General features: G+C 46.7%; 1 pseudogene; it reads right to left on the bottom strand.

Annotated features, from left to right (window-relative positions):
• Positions 1-1,872: 1,872 nt before the first annotated feature.
• Positions 1,873-2,401, bottom strand: LOC129150259 (60S ribosomal protein L21-like; annotated as a pseudogene).
• Between the last annotated feature and the right edge of the window lie 13,215 nt (positions 2,402-15,616).

The raw sequence follows: 15,616 nt of genomic DNA, 5'->3' as shown, positions 1-15,616 counted from the left end.
GGTTGTGGGTTCGATATATGGTCAGGGCTCATACGGGAGGCAACCAATCCATGTTTCTCTCTCACATCAATGTCTTCTCTCTCTCTCGCAAACCAATAAGAACATATCATTGGGTGATCATTGAAGAAGAAGGAGGAGGAGGAGGAGAAGGAGGAGGAGGAGGAGAGAAGGAGGAGGAGAAAAAAAAAATATATAAATACACACACACACTAGAGGCCTGGTGCATGGATTCGTGCACCGGTGGGATCCCTCGGCCTGGCCTGCAGGGATCAGGACAAAAGGAGCTCTTCAACATCCCCCCTCCCCTACCCTCCGCAGGGGTCCTGGATTGTGAGAAGGTGGTTCTCAAGTGATGCACTCCAGAATCAGGGTCCCTTCTATCTGGTTCTGGGTGTGTCACCTGAGTACCGTAGCTGCCAAATCACCACAGCTTGGCAGCTCCTGCATTGAGCATCTGCCCCCTGGTGGTCAGTGCACGTCATAGCTACCGGTCAACTGGTCGAATGGTCAGATGGTCACTTAGGCTTTTATATATATAGATATGTATATCTATATATATAAAATCAAAAAGGGTTTGAGTGGCTTCCAAAACAATGAATAAAAAATGAAATGAATAGCTAAGGATATTGGGCATATCTGAGTGATTCTACTTCCCCATTGCTCTGGCTGTCATTTGACCTCACGGGCTATGAGAAATGAGGAAGGGTAATTGGCCAGGGGAAATGACACTGAACCTGGGAATACCCTGCTCAAGTTAGAAGCTTCCAAGAAAACAGATAGGCCTGAGCATATTACTTAGGCCACTTTTCACATTGTTTCACTGTTACCTACAAATATTGAATTAAAAAGCATTTTAACAAGGTGGGTAAAAATATTTATACACATCTCAAATTATAGTTCCATTATCCCAGGGGACTGTAACCTAGCTGGTTTAGTACAGTGGATAGAGTGTCGGCCTGTGGACTGAAGGGTCCCAGGTTCAATTCCGGTGAAGGGCACATGCCAGGGTTGTAGGTTCGATCCCCAGTGGGGGTGTGCAGGAGGCAGCCAATCAATGATTCTCTCATCATTGATGTTTCTATCTCTCTCTCCCTCTCCCTTCCTCTCTGAAATCAATATATATATATATATATATATATATATATATATATATATATATATTAGAAAAAAACTGCAGATAGCACTGAACCCCATGTATGTACTCAGTCCTCCCCTAATATTGACCAGAGATTCTTGTAAACTGCAGCTTTAAGCAAAACAACATATAATGAAACCAGTCTTACCACAGGTTAATTGATACCAGCAAGAGTTAAATTCCTACAGCATATTTCTAGTTACAAAAATATTGCCAAACTTTTAAATAAAGACCCAAAACACTTCATATATATATATATATATATATATATATACAAACACACACACACACACACACACACACACACTAATAAAAGGGTAATATGCAAATTAGATCGGGAGAACTTCCAGACAAAGCCATGGTGGAGGGGTCAAGGCAGAGGTAGTTAGGGGTGATCAGGCCAGGAGGGGAGGGCAGATGGGGGTGATCAGGACGGTGGGGGGGGGCAGTTGGGGGCAAGCAGGCTGGCAGGCAGAGTGGTTAGGGGCGATCAGGCAGGCAGGCAGGTGAGCAGTTAGGAGACAGCGGTCCCAGATTGCGAGAGGATGTCCCAGATTGAAGAGGGTGCAGGCTGGGCTGAGGTACAGCCCCCCCCGCCCCTTGTGTACAAATTTAGTGCATGGGAATTTGTGTATATATAAATATATATATATATATATATATATATATATATATATATATATATATATGAACACAAAGTTTTCTTTATTTTGGGGGGAAAGGATGCCACACTTCTACTCAATTAAGAGAAACATTTTTATCAGTACAGATATTTTTTTTTTTTACACTTATCATGCCATGAATTCATGGGTTCCAGCAGCTCAGGCTCCTTCCCATTGGCTCTCACAAAGTGTACTTCTCTGGGTGGAGCAGGCTGGTGCTTCAGTTGAACCCAGGTACTGTTCTTTTTGGCTTCCTTCCTTTTCTGATCATTTCCCTTCACACGTTTCAGGAAGCCATCTCGGCTCTCAGAGTGCTGAATATGCTCAATATGCACAGTGACTCTCTTGGCAAGAATCTTCCCCTTAACTTGCTTGTTCACAACAATTTCCACTGCATGCTGGGTGACACTGTAGACTCCTCCAGTTTTGCCCCGGGAACATGTGTGGGGCCTTCCTTTGTGAACAGCGCCCATTCCCCGGATGTCCACAGTATCACCTTCCTGTAGATCTGCATGTATGTGGCCAAAGGAACAGCTCCATGTTTTCTAAAAGGCCTAGAGGACATATAGCGGGGGCCTCTCCTCTTTCCCTGTGTGTTAGTCATTTTGGTGAATTACTGGAAGATGGCGGTTCCGAGCGAAAAGGACACTTCTAATATTAAACACTGAAATAAATGTGAGCTACTTATACATTTGAAAAAGATTAATGAAAACAAGTAAGCTCACTGTTTTCCATTGCAGTTCATGGTCGTGGGGCAGCTGGAGCCCAGCTCAGCAGCTCAGGGCTCAGGGCCCCTTCCATCGCAGGGCACACCGCAGGGCACCTTCACTCAGACCAGACGGGCACTGCCGCCACGCCCATTCACCCATGTGGCACAGCTCTGACACGTGGGAAGAAACTGGAGTTCCCGGAGACCCGCGCAATTGTGGTGAGCAAGTGCCCATGCCACAGACAGTGGCCCTGACTGGGAATCGAGTTCTTTCCTCATCAACATTGTTACAAAACAACATTGAACAAAGTGACCTCTTTCAAGGATCTGTTGTACATGCTTTCCTGTACATACGTATCTACAACAAAGTTTAATTTAGAAATTAAGCACAGTAGGAGATGGACCACAATAACTAATAGTAAAATAGAGCAATTATAACAATATACTGCAATAAAAGTTATGTGAATTTTTCTTTCTCTCTCAAAATATCTTTGTGCTATACTCAGCTTTACATTTAAAAGGAGCACTTGACGGCTTCTCTCTGGCATACCTGAGTTGCCAGCATCTCTATTCTCGCACTTTGGGGCCATTATTAAGTAAATAAGGGCGACTTGAACACCAGCCCGGTGATACCGAGACAGTGGATCTGATAACCCAGCGGCTACTGAGTGACTAACAGCCAAGGAGGGTCTATAGCGTGGATGCGCTGGACAAAGGGATGATTCACGTCCCGGCAGGACGGAGAGGATGCTGCGAGATTTCATCACACTACACAGAATGCTGTGCAACTTAAAACTTACGAATTGTTTGTTTCTGGAATTTTCCGTTTAATATTTTTGGACCGACGCTAACCTCAGGTAACTGAAACTGTGGATAAGGGGATGACTGTACCTCAAATGAGATGCTCCATTGTAGAGGAAGCTTGCGAGGTCTTCCGCTGCCTGCCCACCTTCTGCCTGAGGGGTTTGTCCTTAATAGCTGGACTTTTCCTGTCACGTGGCTCCTAGCTGGGGGCAGTAGTCATTGTTTTCCAACAAAAGGCATTTCCAGGAACTCCTGTGTCAGAGAGAGGACTTACAGAGTTCTTCTACCTGGTGAGTGGGCGGAGGAAGGTAAAAGTGGGTGGGAACTTTTATATCTCCTCTCAACCCAGTTCTTGGTCTTCCGTGGGGCAACAAAATGGCCGGAAAACACTTTTTAAAAGTCCCTATGACAATGTGGTATGAATGAGCACACTTTCTAAGGAAATGAAACTCTCAAGTGCTGCTGTAACTTTATTGGTGATCTCCAGAGGGTTGTTTTCCCCCCAGTTCATTGATTATAAATCCCAGTGTAACACCTATGACTATTGACCCAATTAAACAGTTTTATCTTTTCATATGTAAACTTTTTCACCTCTCCAATGTCATTTTTTAAAATATACTTAGGAGACACTGTCTTTGTTTTCCTGTAAAAATCCCTCTGTATTGCCACCACTCACTCTTTCAGCAGGTTTTTATCACCTGGTGCAAATGGAGTGAGAGCCGTACCATGTGACCAGAGAATTCTTCTGAAGTTTTGCTGCTTTGTTATAAAAGATAAACAAGTCCCTTCTGGGCCTTGAGAAGTAGCCAAATGGTCAGGGTTTTCATTTATCTTTTTAAAATTTAGATTTGTTGGTCTAAGAGATCTTCAGGACTGTGATAAAGGAAAGATGATATTCTAGAAGCTGATCATCTGGTACCTCTGATAAGCTCATGTATCCATTTTTAATTCCACCAAGGTTCAACTTTCACAGTAGGAGAAATGTGTGGCATAATGTAAGCACTGGCTGCCACATCCTGGCTGTAACCAGTGTAAGCTCTTTGCTACCTTGCTTCATGGGTACTAGGTGGCCATGCTGTTGGTAGCTTCCATAGAATGCTACCTGGAAAATAAGGTTTGGGGTTTTTTCCTACACACCCAGACATCAGACCATTTATTTCTGCACCAATTTTTTCTTTCTTTTTTTTTTTTTAATGAATCTTTATTGTTCAGATTACAATTGTTTCTCCTTTTTCCCCACATATCTCCCCACCACCCAGTTACCACCCCCCCCCCTCTGCCCTTACCTCCCCCCTCCCCCCCCCCCCCCCCCCGCTGTCCTTATCCATAGGTGTATGATTTTTGTCCAGTCTCTTCCCATACTCCCCACACAGACACCCCTTTCCCCCGGAGAATTATCAATCCACTCCCATTCTATGCCTCTGATTCTAATAAGTTTATCAGTTTATTCTGTTCCTCAGATTTTTAATTCACTTGACTTTTAGATTCACTTGTTGATAGATATGTATTTGTTGTTCATAATTTTTATCTTTCTTCTTCTTTTTCCTCTTTTTAAGGAATACCTTTCAGCATTTCATATAATGCTGGTTTGGTGGTGATGAACTCCTTTAGCTTTTTCTTATCTGTGAAGGTCTTTATCTGCCCTTCAATTCTGAATGATAACTTTGCTGGGTAGAGTAGTCTTGGTTGTAGGTTCTTGCTATTCATCACTTTGAATATTTCTTGCCACTCCCGTCTGGCCTGCATGGTTTCTGTTGAGAAATTAGCTGATAATCGTATGGGAGCTCCCTTGTAGGTAACTAACTGTTTTTCTCTTGCTGCTTGTAAGATTCTCTCTTTGTCTTTTGCTCTTGGCATTTTAATTATGATGTGTCTTGGTGTAGTACTCTTTGGATTCCTTTTGTTTGGGGTTCTGTGCGCTTCCTGGACTTGTAAGTCTATTTCTTTCATCAGGTGAGGGAAGTTTTCGTTCATTATTTCTTCAAATAGGTTTTCAGCATCTTGCTCTCTCTCTTCTTCTGGTACCCCCATAATTCTGATGTTGGTTCGCTTGAAGTTGTCCCAGAGGCTTCTTACACTATCTTCAACTTTCTGAATTCTCTTCTCTTCATGCTTCTCTGGAAGAGTGTCCTTGGCCTCTTTGTATTCCAAATCTTTGAGTTGATTCTTGCAATCCTCTAGTCTGCTTTTGGGTCTCTGTATAATATTTTTTATCTCAGTCAGTGTATGTTTAATTTCCAGTTGGTCCTCATGGAATTTATCGGCCTTTTCCATGAAATTCTTGAAAAACCTTATAACCGTAGTTTTGAACTCTATGTCCAATCGCTTGTTTTCCTCCATTTCTTTGGTTTGTGATCTGTTTCCTTGCCTTCTCATATTCTCTGCTTCCCTGAGTTGGTAGGGTAGTTTTGTGTACTAGGTGTCCTATTGGTTCAATGGTTCAGCCTCCCAGTTACTTGAGGTGGACACTCTTGGTGTACCCTTGTGTACTGTGTGTCCCCCAGCAGGAGCTACAGCAAGGGCTAGTTTTCTCCTCCTGTGCTTGGGCGGTTTTGGAGCAGTCTGACTGGAGCTGCAGTTGGTTAAGCTGCCCCAGAACAGGCCTTTATATGTAAAAGCCGCTGTGTGGAGCCTGGGCGGGTTTGTAGAATGTGCGGGGCGGGGCCTCAGGGCTGGGCGGGGTCTCAGGGCGTCACTAGGCTGGGGCGTGGCCAACAGCGATGGCTGCCGTCAGCCGTCTCTGCCTTTCCCGTTTCCAAGTCCCTGCGCCCCGCGCTCCAGCGCAGTAAACAATGATTGCTGGGCGCACCACAGCAAAAAAGTCACTCTCACTTTCCGACCCGATGGCCGAGAGTCCAGCTTCTCCCCGTAGGTGTCTGGGTCCCCCGAGTGTCCCCAGAAACTGGATTTCAGAGTGATCGAGAGCTTGTCTCCCTGCGGGTTGAAGAAAAGCCGCGCACCCAGCCGCCCGCCGCCGGCCCGATTCGCGTGCCTCCGTACCTCAGCTTTTCAGCGATTGTGCTCCTTTCTGTTCTTAGTTGTCAGTCTTCCACTCAGCCAGCTTTCCCGTGGTTCTGGGTGGTAGACGTTTTTGTCTTTTAGTTGTGTTTTTGAAATTGTTGTGTGAGGCAGCAGATTAGTTGTTTAACTATGCCGCCATCTTGGTTCCTCCTGATGTTTCTCCAATTTTTTCGCCCGCTCTAGAGAAACTCTCTCCATGGTAATAAACTCCACAGATTGAGTTGACATCTTGAGAGGCCTCTATTTGGGATCTTTCTAATAAATTCAATACAGCACGTTAGGTTTGTCATAGCAAATACCCCTGGTCTCTATAAAATTCATGTGTGCATTACTTGTCCTGAGCTTGTTAGCCTATGAACTAAGGGGAAAATCATCAAGGAGAGGAGCTATGGATATATAACGTCATGAACAGGAGTGGCCCAAACTTCCAATTTCGTTCTTCCAATGAAAAGAATTATCACCATGTGGCATATTTCTGCTGCAAGAATTTTTGCTGAAATATGCTAATAATTTCCTGCAGTAAGAGCATTGAGTCTGAAAGGAAATGAGAGATATGAAAACACAATCAGCTCTAACAATAGATTGAAAGTAACCATGCCTAACCATAGGGATAATGATGAAAATAATCATTTTGTTCCCATCCCTCCTTTCGCTGCATTGCTGATTGTATCCCGGGCAGCCAAGTGGGGGTTCATTCGCAGTGCCTCCCCAGAGCTCCCTGTCCCTAGCCAGGACCCAGTGGGAGGCAGTCTTTCAGGGTGGCGCTTCTGAACCCACCACATTTTTTTTCTTGAGGAAAAGGAAGGTCTCAAGATTACTTTCCTTCTATTTTTCATCACTTCCCTGAATAATGCAGACACATTGTATTTGCATAACATGCTTTTGTTCTACCCTGGGCGCCCATCTCTAGCTTCCTGAATAAGTATTTTTTTTCTGTGTGATGTTGAGAGTTGAGCCTCTAATCTCATTACCAGCTTTTCTGCTTCCAGGGAGTTATTCTATAGTCTTTAGAAGTGCTCCTCCAATTTGTAAACCTAGCTGACAGTTACATTTTCATCGCTGAGAGATGTTAAGTAAAAGAATGCTTTGTGCTAAGGATCAAATCAAAGACCTCAGCATGTGCCCCCACTCCCGCCACCCGGCCTGGTTTCTCCACTTGCTCAGTAGAGATCAGCGTTATAAATTCCCTCTCTCTGGAACACTTGTCTTCATCTAGAGAAGCTTGCAGAAAAACTATGTTCCGAACACAGCATGTTTAATCCCTTTCACGACATCCTAACCTGATCACCCCAAAGAAGAAGACTGTCCAGTCTCGGAGGGAGGGGGTACTTACTTATTGAAGTTGCAGCGATCCATAATGTTGCATGGATCGATCCCAGATGGGTGGGATTTATGAACAGACTGTTCATCCCAGAAGACTAGGACAACCGCAAATTATAGGTTCAGAAAATATAACAATCATTTCACAGAGACAGGTCAAAGGCAGCTTCAAAATCCCTCTTCAGTCATTCCCAGCCTTTCTTTGCGTTCTCTACTTACATTTAGCAGCTTCGGGACCACATGCTTTGCCTAGATAATTTCTTTTAACCCTGACCACAATCCTACAGAGTTAGTCTTTAAAAAATTATCATTATACAGATGAGAAACCTGACTCAGGTGACTTTCCTGAGGTCACATGGTAGGAGACAGATCTGAGACAGGTGACCGGGTCCTTGGCTTGCATAGCCTGCAGCTTTAATCCTCGCCTGCTCCTCCACTCATCCCTTCAGTGTCTTTCTTCCTTCCCTTCACTAAGATCTTCAGGGCAGGACCATGCTCAGATCTGGCCTTTTTCTGCCTAGTGTGTCCTTTTGCCAACCTGCTTTCCTGGCTTCTTTTTGCCCCAGGGAACTGCTTTTCGATGATAAGCTTGGTTTCCCACTAGGCTCATCATCAGAATCATCTGGGCCCTCACTGGTGTGTCTCAATGGTTAGAGTGTTGGCCCAAACACCAAAGGTTAGAAGGTTCGAGCCCTGGTCCTGGTTGGGGAAGGTGCGGGAGGTCACCAATAAATGTGTCTCTCTCACATCAATGTTTCCCTCTCTCTCTCTCTCTCTCTCTCTGTCTCTCTCTTTCTCTCTCTTCCCCCCTCCCTCCATCCCTTCCTTCCACTCTCTCTATAAAAATCAGTGGAAAATTTTCCTTGGGTGAGGATTAACAACAGCAAAAAAAAAAAAAAAAAAAAAAAACAAAAAAAAAAAAAGAATCATCTGGGATGCTTATTAAAAATAGAGGTGCCCCCTATCTCCTAGACACTCCAACTCATGGATCTGGGGGAATCAGAAGTCTCTTTGCTTAACAAACTCCCTCTGTGATTCTGATAATCAAGTTAGGGAAAATATGCCATTTCCCCAAATTTTTTGACACATGCACCTCATTCATAACCTGAAAAACTCATTCAGAATTTAAAAAAAAATGTCTTATTATTTTTTTAGTGGTCTTATTATTTTTACATGAGGTTGAGCAAAAGTTATTTTTAGTATTTTATTCAGATCAACATAATCTCAAGGATATAAAACATTTCTAATGTAAGATCACAACTTTCATAATTTGTAAGATACATTTCTACAAATTGTACAAATGTTTGTGCTTTTTAACACACTTTAATCTATATATATAAAAGACCATCGCAACCGAATGGACAACCGCACAGGCTGCGTGGGGCAACCAGGCTGGCAGGGGAGTTAGTGAGGGGAGACCAAATGACCAAACAGCAGGCTGCGTGGGGCAACCAGGCCCGTAGGGGGGACAGTTGGGGGCAACCAGGCTGGTGGGGGGGGGCAGTGAGGGGCAACCAGGCTGGCAGAGGGAGGCAGTGAGGGGTGACTAGGCCAGCGGGGTGGGGGGGGCAGTTGGGGGTGACCAGGCCGGAAGGGGGGGAAGTAAGAGGCGACCGGGCCAGGGGGGCGCAGTTAGGGGCGATCAGGCAGGCAGGCAGGTGAGCAGTTAGGAGCCAGTGGTCCCGGATTGTGAGAGGGATGTCCCAGGATTGGGCCTAAACTGGCAGTTGAACATCCCCCGAGGGGTCCCGGATTGGAGAGGGTGCAGGCTGGGCTGAGGGCCCCCCCCCATGCATGAATTTTGTGCACCGGGCCTCTAATTTTATATGAAAAACCCAATATTGTGTTTAGTTTGGACAAAAACAAATATTAAAAAGCAACTTAAAATTTGGTCATGTTTAGGGCATCAAAATGGACTGTCGACTTAATCCTATATAATAAAAGTGTAATATGCAAATCGACAGAATGGCCAAACAGCAGAATGACCATCTGGGACCACGCTATGATACCCACTGGTGCCAGGCCAGCCAAGGTGGGTGCGATGCAATTGGTCAGGGGCCCAGCCATTGCCCCATGATCTCCCTGCAAGGGAAGCCCAGTCCCGGGTGCCAGAGGGAAGCTGGTGCTGGCAGCCAGGGGAAGGGAGGCCTACTCTTGCATGAATTTCATGCATCGGGCCTCTAGTATTTTTATAATTTTCATTTGTTAAAATGATGAGGAGAGAATGTTTCTTTTTTAAAGTTTTATCGTCAATAAAAGGAAAAGCAATTGGATAAATTATTTGCTATATTTTCTTTTTGGACAATGGTTTTGAAATACTGGAGATGTTGATGTTCTTTAAGAATTTAAATTTAATGAATATAACTGGTAAAATTTTTGAGGCTTATTTGACAAAGGCTTATGTTATTTTCTTCATAAACTTGTATTTAAATGTCAGTATTCCAAATGCCTTGTTTATTTAACTAGTGGCCCATTATGGGCATGAATTAAACAATGTAAAACTAAGATGAAGAACAATGTAAAGTCAGAAGCACCAGCATTAGCTAGCTGTAATCAGCAAATGACGTGACCAAATCTGAACACCACTCCACACACCACGCAGGCTTGCTCCCTGAATACTAGGCTGAAAAGAGAGGGATCTCAGAATAGTTACTTTCTGTATTTATTATTTTAAAATGGAGATAGAATCAAGTGCCATTACCACCTTCAACAGCGTGGACCCTCCTGGAACCCCGAGGAGCACTGGCTGGGACTTGAGAAGCGCAGCTCTGTGGCTCTTGGTGCGTTAGTGACAGTCCCCAGTCCGGACGCCCTTGGGGTGATCTGAGCAGCTTTTCAAATGCTGATGCCCGGGCCACCCCTGACCATCCAGCCAGATCCTTGCTGGAAGCTTAGCTCTCCAGGACCGAATCCCAGGGGATTCTAATGTGCAGCCTCTGTGTGAAGCCACAGCCCCACCCCAAAGGGAGACATTGGATGCTGTGGGAAGCTCCATAGGGAAGGTGTTGGGGGCATGCATCTTCAAGGGTCCACAGTGGTGTGAATGGCTTAAGGAAACCATGCATACCCCCCAAAATTTGCCTGCAGGATTTTGGGACCGTACCTGCAAGTTGCTTTCAAGAGCCACTTGCTCCCTAGCCGGTTTGGCTCAGTGGATAGAGCGCCGCCTGAGGACTGAAGGGTCCCGGGTTCAATTCCAGTCTAGGGCACATGCCCGGGTTGCGGGCTCAGTCCCCAGTAGGGGGCGTGCAGGAGGCAGCCAATCAATGATTCCCTCTAATCATTGATGTATCTCTCTCTCCTTCTCCCTTCCTCTCTGAAATTAAAAAAAGGGGGAAAATAAGCCAATTGCAAGTGGGGGCTACGGCATCTCACACACACTGCTGAGCACACTGCTGCGCCCTCCGTCTCCAGTACAGAAGTGCGCCCCGACCTGTTCCATTAGGAGATCACAGGGACCCAGCCCTGCTGCTCTCTTCCTGAGAGCTGGCTCCCTGCTGACCGCTGAGAAAGGTGAGGCCGTGCTGCTACCACGGAGGAATCTCCATCCGGTTGGTCGGGGACAGAGAAGCAGAGCAGGGATTACAGCCTGATGTGCTAAAAGCTGTGACAGGGACGCCTAAGGCGACCTGCTGGATCAGCTTCCACGTCCTACAGAGCCTCACCCCGACTTCACTCCAAAGGTTACAAGGACAAAAAGCCAGCATTTGCACAATTTTTCCTTCTTCAGATATAGATTAGATAGAGATAGAGATAGAGATAGAGATAGAGGTAGAGATAGAGATAGAGATAGAGATAGAGATAGAGATAGAGATAGAGATAGAGACAGAGATAGAGATTCAAGTTCTCATATGTGTTTTTATATGTGGTATGACTTTTGTTGTTGTCTACAGAACAGATAAATAACCACAAAATATTGGATTGAAAACTTCTTTCCACTACAAGTGATGAGCTTGTTCACATAGTCCCTAGGCGTGTCATCCCTGGAGCAGGGGGCTGGCGGGGCACAGGCTGGGGGAGAGGGTGGGAGTTAACGGGGGAGGCCTTCGTGCCAGGGTGGGCACAGTTTAGAATGTTATTCTGAGTATTATGGAGAGCTGACGGGAGTCTGTAGACTTGTGTGTGTATGTGTGTGCGGAGGGGGGGGGGTGCTGTGTGTGTGTTGGGTGTGTATTTGCACGCGCATACACATGTATGTTCGGTGCATGCATGACAGGCCCAAACCTGCCCTGATGGGTACCTGGTCGTGGTGTTCAGGAGGTGTTATTGGGGACAGCTATTAGTGTGTGGGGGAGGCCCTGTGGGCAGGGAGAGCAGACAGTACCAGTGGGAAAGCGGAAAGGGGCCAGGAGAGACCATGGGAAAGGGACTGATGTCAGCACCTGGCGCTAACGAGGTGCAGGGCCTGGGAGAGGATGGCAGTGGCTGTGACTGTTCCCACTGTGGTGGTTCCCGTGACAGAGGTGGGAGTGGGGAGGGGGTGCACTGGGGAGAGGCTTGTCTGCGGCTCAGCTGAGTTTGAGATGCTGACCTTTTTTGCTCACTGGAACTTGAAATTCAAGACACTAGTTAAAATATTGTCTAAGAGTCGGACCAGCGTAGCTCAGTTGTTGAGCATTGACCTTTGAACCTGGAGGTCATGGTTTGATTTCCAGTCGGAGAATATTCCTGGGTTGTGGGCTTGATCCAGTGGGGGGCAAGCAGGAGGCAGCTGATCAACGATTCTCTCTCATCATTGATGTTTCTATCTCTCTCTTCCTCTCCCTTAGTTTCTAAAATCAATAAAATATATATTTTTTAAAATATTGTCTAAGAGAGAGGAGTGGGAGGAAGAAAATCTGGGTGGGGCAGGAGGTGGCGTTAGAAGAGCTGACGGACCTTGGGGTATGCATGGTGTCCTCACACACGCCCATAACACACATGTGCTTGTACACACAACACACCCACCCAGAGCAGCGTGTCCCTGAGCTTCTGGGCCTGCCATCCTGGTCAGCTCTGTGTCCCAGGCAAGCATGCTGTCCTTTGAAAGTGGACAAAGGTTATAGTGAGAAGGACGGAAACAGCCCGGGAATTCTAAGGAGTGAATGTTGCCGAAGTGCCCACATTCTGGAAGACAGAAAAGCGCTGCATGTCAAACAGCCTCCTCACTGTGGGTTCCTGTTGGGCGAGTTTTCTCTGGGGTCCATGCCAGCTCCCCAGCACCCTGAGCCAAACGCACGGAGTCACACTTGCATCAGGGTCTCTCCTCTCTGGTGCGGTGCTGCCAATGCTGTGGGCACCGAGGCAGCTGGTGGTTGGAGCTTCTGTTCAAGGGCGAGCAGGTGTGATGGTTGCGAGTGCTCTGGCCCTGTCCTCTCAATGGAGTCCGCTTCTCTCCATGTGCTGTTTTATTCAACAGCAGAGAATTCAGGAGAGAGCCTTTTCTGTCAGCTCTTTCCTCCTCCAAATAAATAGATGGATAACTGACAATTGCCAGCAAAGCAGGAGAAATGGTTTCAGACTCCCACGAAACCTCTCTCCAACCACTGAAAGCTAATCAAGAAAGCTGACTTTTCTGTTTGTTTCTTTCCCCCACCACTACCATGTAATTTTCATGCAGCGGCTTGAAGCTCCTTCCAAGAAAACAAAATGCGATGAAATCAGCAAGGATGTGTTGCTGCACGCTCAGCCAAGTGCTGATAGACTGACTGCTCGCACGAGGACACGTGAGCTTGCCTGCCGGGGAGGAGAAGAGACATGTGTTTAAGTTAGCCCAGGCCAGCCTACCGTGAGGTGATTTCGACTTTCATTCCCTTACACATAACTGAAATTCGTGTCTACTTTTGAAACTACTTTTGCATTAATTTATTATTTTTATGCATACATCAAGGCCTGAACCGCCCCTAGTCTGTACGTGCACAGGGCGGCTAATGTCTTATTTTTCATCCATCCAGGACACTGTATGTCTTGGATTTTCCACAGCTCTGACACCAGTCGTCTTGTCCTCTTAAATGAACTACGATTTGAGTGATCAACATAAGGCTTCCTGTGGGCTGTGGCATTGATCACTGGGTGTGATGTCATTCCCCTCACCCCAGCAAAGGTTCCCAGCCCCTCATCGCCTCTGCTATGTAAAAATTAGCATGAAAAGCAATATCACAATATCTGACAAATTGCACTGATCTGTGTCCTAATTAATCCTGTAAACTACCTTTACCTTCCTCTGCTTCAAATCCCGCATGTCCAGACCAGCCTGAAGTCGCTCAGGGTGTCTGCCTTTGAGGGTAATCTTCAGCAATGATCTCCTTCTCAGACTGCTAAGTATGCATCATTTCTGTGCTGCCGGGAAAAATACCGCCACTTCGGTGGTACGTGAAATCATGCTGCCAGGTCAGCTCAGACGGGACCGCAGTCTGCCCTGGGCCAGGGCGAGCTCCTTCCAGCGCTCGGCTGCAGACAGCACTCAGAGCTGTCCTAGGGGGTGTCGGGCGGGCGGAAAGCTCCCCACAGCCCGTGTGAGTCATTCCCCCTTGTCAGCGAGCCAGGAGCACGCTGGTGCCCAGGAGGCTGCCACCCACTCTTTGCTTCTTGCCAGGGCCCCTTCACCCTTCTCACAGGAGCGCTTGGGTATCTCAAACTCACCCGCCAGGGGCTCAAGACTGGATAGAGGCGAAAGGGCCAGAGAGGCTCCAGCCAGCGCAGTCTGAACCTGAGGGTCTCTTGGCAGAAATTATTTTCTCTTCCGCTTGTTCTTACCTGAAACCATCGACACAAATGAACTTTTACCACAAAACACACAAGAACATGCGGAGCATGAGCATCAAAGAGGGGACTGAGTGTTGATGGGGTCCTTGGGGCTCTCTGCTGTGCCTGGGGTCACCCTTTAGATGTTGGCTCCTGGACAGACCTGGGGTGATGGGAGAGGGACCAGGTTGGCCGGGGCTTAGAGGGGCAGTGGGGTGGGGCCCTGGCTAGCTGCCTACCCGTCTGACAGTACCACTGTGTGGCCTATGGCCTTACTGGGCCATGGTGGCAATCTCAGCCCTGACTGTTCATTGAGGCTCCCATTCCCTTCGCTCCCTAACCCACTTCCATCTGAAAGATGTTGACCGAGCACCTAGGAGCTAGGAGCTCTGCGCAGGGATAGAAATGCAAGGACAAATAAACGTGCCCTTACCTGCACGCATAAGCAAGCAGGCATGAGAGCCGACCACAGGCCCAGGTCACCAGGGCTGGCCGCACCCTGTGATGGCAGTGAGGTGGGGCAGGAGCCCACAGGTCTGAGCAGCTGGGCCCCGGGGTGGCGACAGGATGGAGGTTTCCTGGAGTGAGTGTGGGTGAGACCAGAGGCCTTGGGAATCAGAGCCTTTCAGAGCTGAGGGGGGAGGGGAGGGAGAAGGGGTTTCCCGGAGTGGGGTGTTTCCCAGAGCAGGGAGAGTGAAGGGCACCTCACAGAATGGCCTATAAACCCATACCTGGGGGTGTGAGGTGGGTGAGAAAGAGTGGGAATGAAACTGAGTAGTTGGACTGAGGGCAACTCAGGAAGGGTTTGCATAGCATATTAGAAACTGTATTTCTAATTTTTTCATGGTAAAATACACATAAAATTTATTATCTTAAGCATTCTTAAATGTATAGTTCAACAGTAGTAAATACATTTATTGTTGTGCAAACATCGCCATAATCATCTCCAGAACTCTTTTCATCTTGTAAAACTGAGTCTGTCCCTATTAAACACTAACTCCCCATTCCCCTCCCCTCAGCCCCTGGTACCCACCGTTCTACTATCTGTCTCTATGAATATGACCATTCTAGGTGCCTCATATCAGTGGAATTATACAGTATTTGTCCTTTTGTGACTGACTTATCTCACTGAGAATAGCGTCCTCAAGATTCATCCAAGCATGTGTCAGAACTTCCTTCCTCTTTAGGCAGAATCATCTTCCACTGTATGGATAGACCACATTTCATTCATTCGTTCATCAG

Source organism: Eptesicus fuscus, chromosome 9 (genome assembly GCF_027574615.1).
Source record: "Eptesicus fuscus isolate TK198812 chromosome 9, DD_ASM_mEF_20220401, whole genome shotgun sequence".
Lineage (NCBI taxonomy): Eukaryota > Metazoa > Chordata > Mammalia > Chiroptera > Vespertilionidae > Eptesicus > Eptesicus fuscus.
This window is presented reverse-complemented; position numbering and strand designations above follow the sequence as displayed.